This window comes from Echeneis naucrates, chromosome 24, assembly GCF_900963305.1.
Source record: "Echeneis naucrates chromosome 24, fEcheNa1.1, whole genome shotgun sequence".
Lineage (NCBI taxonomy): Eukaryota > Metazoa > Chordata > Actinopteri > Carangiformes > Echeneidae > Echeneis > Echeneis naucrates.
In genome coordinates this window covers 4069347-4078479 of record NC_042534.1, presented here as the reverse complement: position 1 = coordinate 4078479, position 9133 = coordinate 4069347, and positions in this window count along the sequence as shown.

Genomic DNA, 9133 nt, shown 5'->3' with positions numbered 1-9133 from the left:
GTACTCATGAAATGAGTTTCTGTCTGCTGCATTCTTTCTTTTATAAACCATACTTGTTCATTAGTAGCCATTTTATAGTACAGAACAGCATATTGTCTGTGTGGATACGTCTGGCTACAGTCGTGTATAAGGAGCCCACTGTTCTTGTAAGCTGCCACGTTCGGAGCAGCAGCCTGTAAGTTCTCCGAGGAATGTTTGTAATTAGCTCGGTAATCACAAGCTTTAGGAAATCTGCAGGAAAACAGACCTTATCGCTGTGTGAAAGTCTTCTGTCTGCATTACCGTGGCTTTCTGAAAGGCTGGTTTTATTGTGACATTAAAGCAAACAGCACATCAGCAGCTTACAGTATGCAGGGGGCTAAATGGACCAGTCTGGGGGGAGTTTTACTGTACAGGAAGACTCAGTATGGAGGCTTAACGCAAAATTGTGTCCAGACTGTGGTAACCAGACCGTAAAGTGATTTCAGGCTACTCACCCATGTTTGCTGTTTCATACATTCATTTGGCCTGAATAAGTTATTAAATTATGCTTCCTCATATCAGTAATGATATGAAAGCAGAATATTGTTTTCCGAATGTTTTGTAAAGTAAACAAATAAACAAAGACAAGGGCAATAAACGAAATCTCAAACAAGCAAGTTTCTTTCTTTGATTAAATAAAATGTGTTAATTAACTAATTGTTTCAGTGTTAGCCTAATTTAGCCTTCAGAGATCGACTCCCTCTGGGTGAGTCTCAGTCGCTGTTATCCAAAGCAGTTCCTCAAAGAGACTGTGTTTGTCTCCTGGACTGAGTGCTGGAGATGCAGTTCTCGTTTTCGTTCCGATGATTTGTTGCACAGGCCTTTCTGACACCAGGGCCGTTGGGCACATCATCCTCATGGGATCGTCACTGTGGTCCTTCAAGTGTTATTCAGGATTTTGCGTACAATCCGTGTGCCAGTTTCTCTCCCAAAGCATGAGTGCTTTATTGTAAGTGTTTATGAAAAGGAGCACAGAAACAAGGGAGTGTTCAATAGCTCCATCACCTCAGAGTGCAGTATTTGTGTAAAGACTCCCACACACACACACAAAAACGACAAAAAGCAGCAATGAACAGTCTTTTTTTTTTTTGTTTTTTTTTTTTTGGCAAAAGACTGCAGTGTCAGATGAGCTGAGGATGGTGCTTTTCTCGCTCTCACCATTTCCCAAATGTGATTGTAGTGACTCAGCAAGGATGGTGGTGGTGGTGGTGGTGGTGGGGGGGGCGAGTTCACACCAGCTGTAAATGCCTCAAACCTTCCCTTCCTACTGTCAGACTGGCAAGCAGAGGGGATCCGTGTGTGTGTGTGTGTGTGTGTGTGTGTGTGTGTGTGTGTGTGTGTGTGTGTGTGTGTGTGTGTCCACTATCAAGCCAACCCATCTCTCCTCAGTGCTGAGTGCTTCTCCAAGGTGTACAGTACAGCCAGCCAGGCCGGGCAGAGAAAGGGCTCCATTCTTCTGCTCCTCCTGACTCCCGGCAAAAAGTGCAGCGCTACCTCCAGCTCTGGTTTCTGTGCTGCTTTTGTCTCGCGCCACCGATCGAGGACACAAAATGGTCTGGAGGGAACTTAATACCGCGCCCTCACGTTTCTCATCGGCCATGTCAAAGCTACAGATGAAAAAACAAAGAGAGCTTCACTAACATTTCACATTTTATTGGTCCCCCCCCCCAACTGGAAACTTTTCTTGGATATGATAATTCTCTCCTTTGTTGTACATACTTAGTCATCTCCATTAAAGTTTAGATAGGGGACTACCATCTCCCTGTAACCTTTTAAATAGGTATTTCCCACTTACACTTGAAACTGTCCCAGGTGAGCTGCCCAGTAAAGCGACGCCACTGACCCAGTAATGTGAGCACCAAACCTTCCTCTGAGTTTGCTCCGCACTGTGAGTACTGGACCAGAAAAATCTTGTAACTGGAGCTTTTTTGGTGCAGGAATGCTGCCGGTAAACACAGATTTACCATCAGATATGTGTGGTACAAAAATCTGACCTCTTCTACCGAATGGATACAGTACCTGTGTGAGATCACAGGCCAGTGGCTGGAAGAATTAGTGCTTCTTTTTTTGTGGGTGTGTGTGTCTGCGTATTCACACTTGTGTGGACTTAAAGTCTTAAGAGCCACATTCAGCTGGTAAAGTCAAGAATTTGGCTCTAACCCCTCGTTATCTAACCTCAAAGGGTTTTATCTACCTTGTTATTTTATATAGACAATCATTTGTTCAGCTGAAGAAGTCTTTTGTTGGATAATGGCCTGACAGACGAGATGCAGGGCCCACAAACACAACTTATCACAGCTGATATTTTATCCTGGATCTTTTTTTCGCTGCGAGGCAACAGAGCTGGTCCTTGAATGAGGCAGTAAATTCAGAGTGAACAGGAGGATAAAGCGGGGAGGTTTTTGTCTGTGCTCAGTTTTGTGTGCCGGTTTCGTCGGCTGGGGCTGGTTCTGACCCACACATTATTTGGCATGTGGTCATAATGTTATGTCTGATCGATCGAGGCTGAGATAGTCCCTCGACCTGATGGCTCCGTTAAAGCATCTCTCAGCTCTCTGTTTTTTCTCCTGTGATGCCCAGTGACAGATCGGCACCCACTTGTCAGTTGGCTTCATTTACAGGAAGGTTTTCCCTCTCTGACCTTCTCCGTATTCAACCGTCTCACACACACACACACACACACACACACACACACACTTTTGCAGCCTGAGTGGAAACCTCAGGTCTGGCCTGGCCTTGCATCTCACATTAGACTTCTGTAAACCTTGTCACAGTATCGACGGGAGCTCGACACTGATGTTTGCCTGTCTTCTTATGTTTTGTTTCGATTTGATCTTTATTGTGTCGCCGTTGCCAGACATGAGCACCAAAGGCGAGAGAGACACGAGCCTAACTTTTATCTCTTGTCAAATATTTGAATAGGAAGTATTTCAGGTGTGGCTGAGGATGTGTGCTATCTGTGCCATCAGCAACAGTCATATGCCAATCTGCTGCAGCTTAGATTAGATGTACACAAAATCTAAAGCAATGCAGAACAGCCCGGGAATGAGATAAAACAAAGAGTAAAGAATTGTATGAACTTTTCACGCAGTTGGAAAATGCTGAGTTCCTCACAGTTTTGGTTGGTCTTGGACCAAATCTCCATCTTGATTATTCAGTCACATTAGATAAAGACCAAGGTTGTGTCATGTCTCAGACTTTGTTTCCTCATATGTGAAATTGTATATTCTGAAGTCGTGCCAACTAGAAAACTGTGATCCAGAGTCCTTCAAAACTCAAAATAACTAAAACATGACACATTTTTGTTACAGGGCTGTATCAATAAAAAAATAAATAAATAAAATAAACGCTGCCCTGTAGAGTTGGACTGAGGACTGCTGATGTTATCGCTGAATGAGTGAACAGACTCAGTTTCTGTGCCTTTCGTGTTGATGAGACGGTCTGATATCTGCAGACAGCTACAATAGTGTTAGCTCATGAATAAACCAGAATTGACATTGTTCACTAGACTTGCACAGGCTGCACATCTTGTACCCAGAGATAATATCTCTGTAACAAAGCCCGACAGAGAGTACAGATCAGCGTGCTGACCGTCTGTTATCGGTCTTGTGTGGAGCGCCAGAGTCAGCAAACCATCCTGAGTCTCGCCTGTTCAGTAAATTTTAGCAGGTTTATGCAGGCTGTAAATACCAAAGTCGCATTTCAGAGGACTGTCGTGGCTTAAGGTGGCTCTGGCTCAAGCATCCAGTTGTAAACTACATTTGTTTCTGTTTATACAAGTTGTAATAACTCAATTCCCACAATAAGACACATTAACACATGATGCAGCGGCGAACTGGACCACCTACAACTAGAAACTAGAAACAGCATGCTTGTAGTATCCAGTGAGGGTGTTCATGTTTACTGTGAAAAGGAGCAAATGCAAAGATCAGTCTTTTGGTTTAAGAGTCAGTGTTGGATTATTCAAATGGCTTTGTTTAAACATTCCTGACTTTCATGAGCCTCGTTCTTCAGTAACTGAACATTTAGATTCAAATAAGTCTCAATTACACGCACACACACACAAAGAAGAAACACAGGTGTCTCTATCTGACCTGTTTACATCTCCGTCTCTCACGCAATGCCGGCCTGTGAGGAATCCTAGTGTCTGTGTGGCGATCTGTCTGCCACAGCTATCTCTAATATTTCTCACCTCTGTGTGGAGGGGGGGGGGGGGGGTGGGGGGGGCAGATTTGTGGTCAACAACACAGAATACTTGACTTCCTCTAGTTAGACCTTCAGTCCTTCATTCTGGATGTTCAGTCGACATCATGTCCATTTTCAGAGGCTCGTCTCTGTCCAGAGGCCAAGTTTAGAGCTGGTGTTTGTGGTCAGCCCTTGCTGCCATAGGATGAACTGCAGTCCACGTTAATACCAATATGAAGCGCAGTGTAATGAAAGAATACGCAAACATTGATTAACAGAAGCAGAAAATGATATAGGCTGACTTAAACTTCCTGTCATTATCATTATTTTAGTACCCTAACTCTACGCCACGGCCACGTTAATGTGCAGCTGAGTCATGCTGGGGCAGATAGTGGAGGTGAACTGTACGGACTTTGCTGTGGCAGCGATGCTGCGTGTTTTTGAAGCCGAGTCTGTAACTCGACACACGGCCGAGGCCAGGGGGGAATTATAGGCCATCGGATAAACAGAAGCTGTAGAGCAGTAGCAGGGCGTGCTCCCTTCAGGAAATTAAAAGCCATTGCCTCTTCCTTCAGTCTCCCCATCCTCTCTCATCTGCTGCCAGTTCGGTTAATGAATAGCACACTAATAGTGTCTGGGGTCTTTCTCTTCTGCTCTCTGTGGTGGACAGTGACCTTCATACATATGAGTTTGTCTTATCATACTGGTGCCATGAATGAAATCAGAATTATATGTACATATAATCAGGCACAACAGACATGATGACTTAGGTGACCGTTTGTAATATCGCAGTCATTTTAAAAGCCTAAATGTGAAATGAACACAAACCCCCAATGAAACAGCACTTAGAACATCTTCATCTTTTGTGTTTGTGCCGTATTTCGGTATGCGTGTGTGTGTGGCGCACTTTGGGATTTAGATCCGTCCCTTTGTGTTCGATCACTGGAATGTGCTCATGGCTGTGGTGGCACAGAGCTGTAGAGGGCTGCTGGACTCCATGAACACCTTCCCCAAATTATTTACAGATGTAAACAAAGGTTTAGTCAGCCGGTGTCCATACACTGAGCTACTGCTCTGCTGGCTGCTAGAGTTCAAATTGAGTAATCAAAATATTGTGATCATTTTTGGCATCGCAGGGGGGCATCTCTTTGACAGGACCTGCCAAAATACAGCCATAAACATAAATGTAAAAGAAAATTGGTGAAAAAGAGTTTAAGATAAGATTAAAAGCTGGATTTCGGAAATTTCATTGGGTGCCAACTCTGATATTTAAACTTTTAATAATTAGCTACACACACATTTTTGTCAACCTGGATAGTCAAAGACGAGTGTATTAGGTCACGCAGTCAAGGAAAGCACGTGTTTTTTTTCCATGCAGCAGAGTAAAAACAGGCATTTGGCGTTTGCCTTAAAGCAATTAAACCAGGAGGAAAAACAAATTTCACCCAAATTGGAGCTCTGCTCACACACCAGGCGATGGCAATGTCATCCTCTTTTGGATTGTTTTGGTACATTCATCTTTTCATTATTCAAACGTTTTTCTCTGCCTCACTTGTGTCCAGAAGAAGACGAAGGAAAAACAAACAGCAGTAACGTTCAAACTAAACACCAAGCAGATGTGATGCAGTTCAAGAGCCGAACAAACACGTTTGCCACGAACACCCCCCCACCCCAAAAAAAACAAAAAAAAAAAAACAAAACAAAAAAACAAACCTGTTGAATACATTTCAATGCATGCTTCTCATTCCAGACACTTGAAAACGATCAAACATTTTTCACTTCATTGTTTTTAAATCGTGAACCGGCTTTTCATGGTCTGTCATTTCAACATGAGGCCGAGGATTTATGACATCCTTATAATGTTTAGAGACTTTTTTTTTTAATACCTGTTGCTATTCATCCGAGGTGAGAGAGGTCACTTGTTTCCATCAAAGTATTCGCTGCCTGTTTGAGTTCACCAGGTGCAGCCAGCCCAGGGGTCAAAGGTCAGAGCACGTCTAAGTCAGGGATCACAAACTGCCAACAATCACAGGAACTATTTTTGCTCTCTCTGTAGAATAACGTTTTGAGAGCCTACAGAGGGGAATTACAGAGAGGTCAGCCTTTATGTGATCGCTGCATATGTCGGCCGTGTTGTAAAACCCACTGTTATAAAGAGAACCGCTTCTTTATGACATGAAATCGCCCGACAGTTGTGTTTTGTGGCTCCCGAGAGGCCTCGGGTTTGAAAAATGCAATTCTCAGACCATTCTGGTTTTTACAGCAAACGTCCCAGAATGTGCTATGAAACAACAACTGCTCACACAGAGCAATGGCATCCAGCTGTTTGACACTCAAAGCTTCCTAAGGAGAGGGTTTTATTTCACAAGTGAATAATTTAATGTACCAGTTTGCAGACTTTTTTTTATATTTTTTTGGTTCTGTCAGATTTTATTACAGCTATTAATTTAATTTAAGCAATAATAGTAAGTTTCAACCCGTCGTGATAACTGTTTGTTGCGGTTAAAGGGAATCTGAAGAGGAGGAAACAGTGCTACTCACCCCCCCCCCCCCACACTATTTTTCCCCTTGACTCTGTCTCTGCTGTCTTCTTATGTGAATTTTTACATGTGAATGAAGCCTATAATCTTCAGGGATCTCTCAAACAGCAAAGCCCAGCAGAAAGTACAGATGAGTCAAGACGTTACATAATAACTGGAGTGATTAAAGTGATTTTATTCAGCGCCTGCGGCTGATTTTTGTCTGTTTGTTTTCAGTTATATGAACAATACGGCACTGGTGTTTCTGACACTATACTTTGATCCCACTCTACACACCCGGCTAATCATATAATACCAACACTAAACCACATTCCAGACTTATTTTCACCAAAATGGTATTGTCCAAGAAAATGTTATTTTATTCTCATTTGAGCTCCAAATCCTGTGTGTTCAGCTGGTAACCTCCAACTGCTGGAGTGGATGGTGGGTAAATGCTGCCGTATTCAGTGGGGGGTCTTCCCTCTTAACATGACACTTCAACACCTCAATACGCAGCAGTGTGAAGCATAAAGGTGTTGAATGACGGGCCAAACGAGGAGGGAGGCCGGATTAAATGTAGCGCTCCAGGTTTGAAGTTTGAGGTTTGCGGCCAATTGTGGTAGCGGGCTCTGCAAATGGAGCCTCCCCACTTCCTTGGGTGGATTACAGGAGCTAAATAAATCTGTTGTAACTCCAGGGCGAAGGACCTTTGTTCCATTCATCAGCACTATGCATTAGTCACCACACTTCAAGGGGGATGTATATATCGTTTTACTGTGAAAAGGTGCTTTTTTTTTTTTTCTTCTTTTCTTTTTTTAGAGCCGTTAAAGGTGCTGGAGGTAATTGGGTGGGTCCTCTTTCAGCTTTGCTCTGTCATTATTTGAGCAGCGTACCAGACCGGAAGGCTGCCAGTCTGAAGTCCAGGTTTTGCTGAGAAAATCTAAGGGTGGTCAACAAGACAAAAGTAAATTCAGCGTGTTTTGAAGAAGTGACAGATGAGCGATAACGTTTAGTTAATCAGTTTCTCGAAATGTGTGCAAAAAAAGGGATCATCAGTTTAGAAGTGATTAAACAATTAGTCTATTAATCATTAAGGTGGTGAACAGAATATGAACTATTTTGATGAGTTAGTCATTTTATTCGTTGTGCAAACGCTAAATTCGAGAAAAAGGAAGACTCTGCCTTTTGAGTTGCTGTCGATGTGTGAAATCAAACATTAGCAGGAGCAAAAATTCATGTCACAAATTTCCTGCGTACAAGTGCATACTTTTTAAACTGGTGAGGTTTCTCAGTGTGGCAACATCTTGACATGCAGCCTAAAAAAAAAAGATCTGAGAAATAAACGTGAGCGTTTGTAGACAGCTGGCAGAGATGTGTGACAACTGAAGCTGGTATTAGGAAGTCTAGCCTTCAGTATTTCAATAAGCCATAATAACCCACATGCCAGACTGTCATCATGAATAAGAATGGCTTTATAAACGACTTCCTAGATTTAAAAAACCAACATAAAACTTTATGAGTGTTGCACATAAAATGTCTTAAACTTAAACATTATTAGAGGAAAAACAATGAGCTGTTCTGCTCAGTTCATTAAAAGTTCTTGCCTAAACACATTATGCCTTGAAGGTTTTTACTTTGTGGGGGGAAAAAAAAAAAAAAAAAAAAAAAAAGTCTTGGCACACAATACTGTGGATTTTTCTTTTCTTTGGTCGAATCAATTAGAGATGTAACCACAATTGCGAAATATACTAAGAAACTCACAGGACCTGTGTATGTCTGAGTAGGGACTCAAACATCCCCTTGGTTTCTAATATCTAGTTGTGTTGGGTCAAGTCTTATTGTGTTGCTGTAGGTGCCAGGTTTGTGTGTCATGATTGTCTAATATCTGTGTTTGTGCTTTCTGCAACCCTGCTGGTTGTTAATTGGTGTCACATCAGGCCGTCTGCAGCGTTGGTGTTCAGCTCTGTTTTGGGTCTGTGCCCCTCGACTGCATCTTTGATCGGGGGCGCTGAGTTCGTTTGGATCAGATCTGACTGAGCCCTTTTTTCAGATTCGGTTTCCTCTTTTTATTTCTTAGTCTTTTCTGCTCGTCAGACTTGGGTAGATCATTCACAGGATCTCAGATTTTTTTAACATTTGAGACATCCAATGCAGGAATGTCACAGCAAGGACTATTTTAATGCCTAAAAAACTGAAACAACCATAAGTGTGCAGTGATTTCAGTTCATTTTCAAAGCATGAGGTTTTTATTCATACTATCTATACACAAGGTGTTTGTGGCCCTTATTCTTTGTGTTGTGTTGCTGCTGTTGTGTCTACCCTGTGGATTTGGATGTTCCAAGCCATCAGGCCAATGTCAAGGTCTATGTTGTCTCAATATTTGAGACTATTTGTCTGTGTAGTTTAAC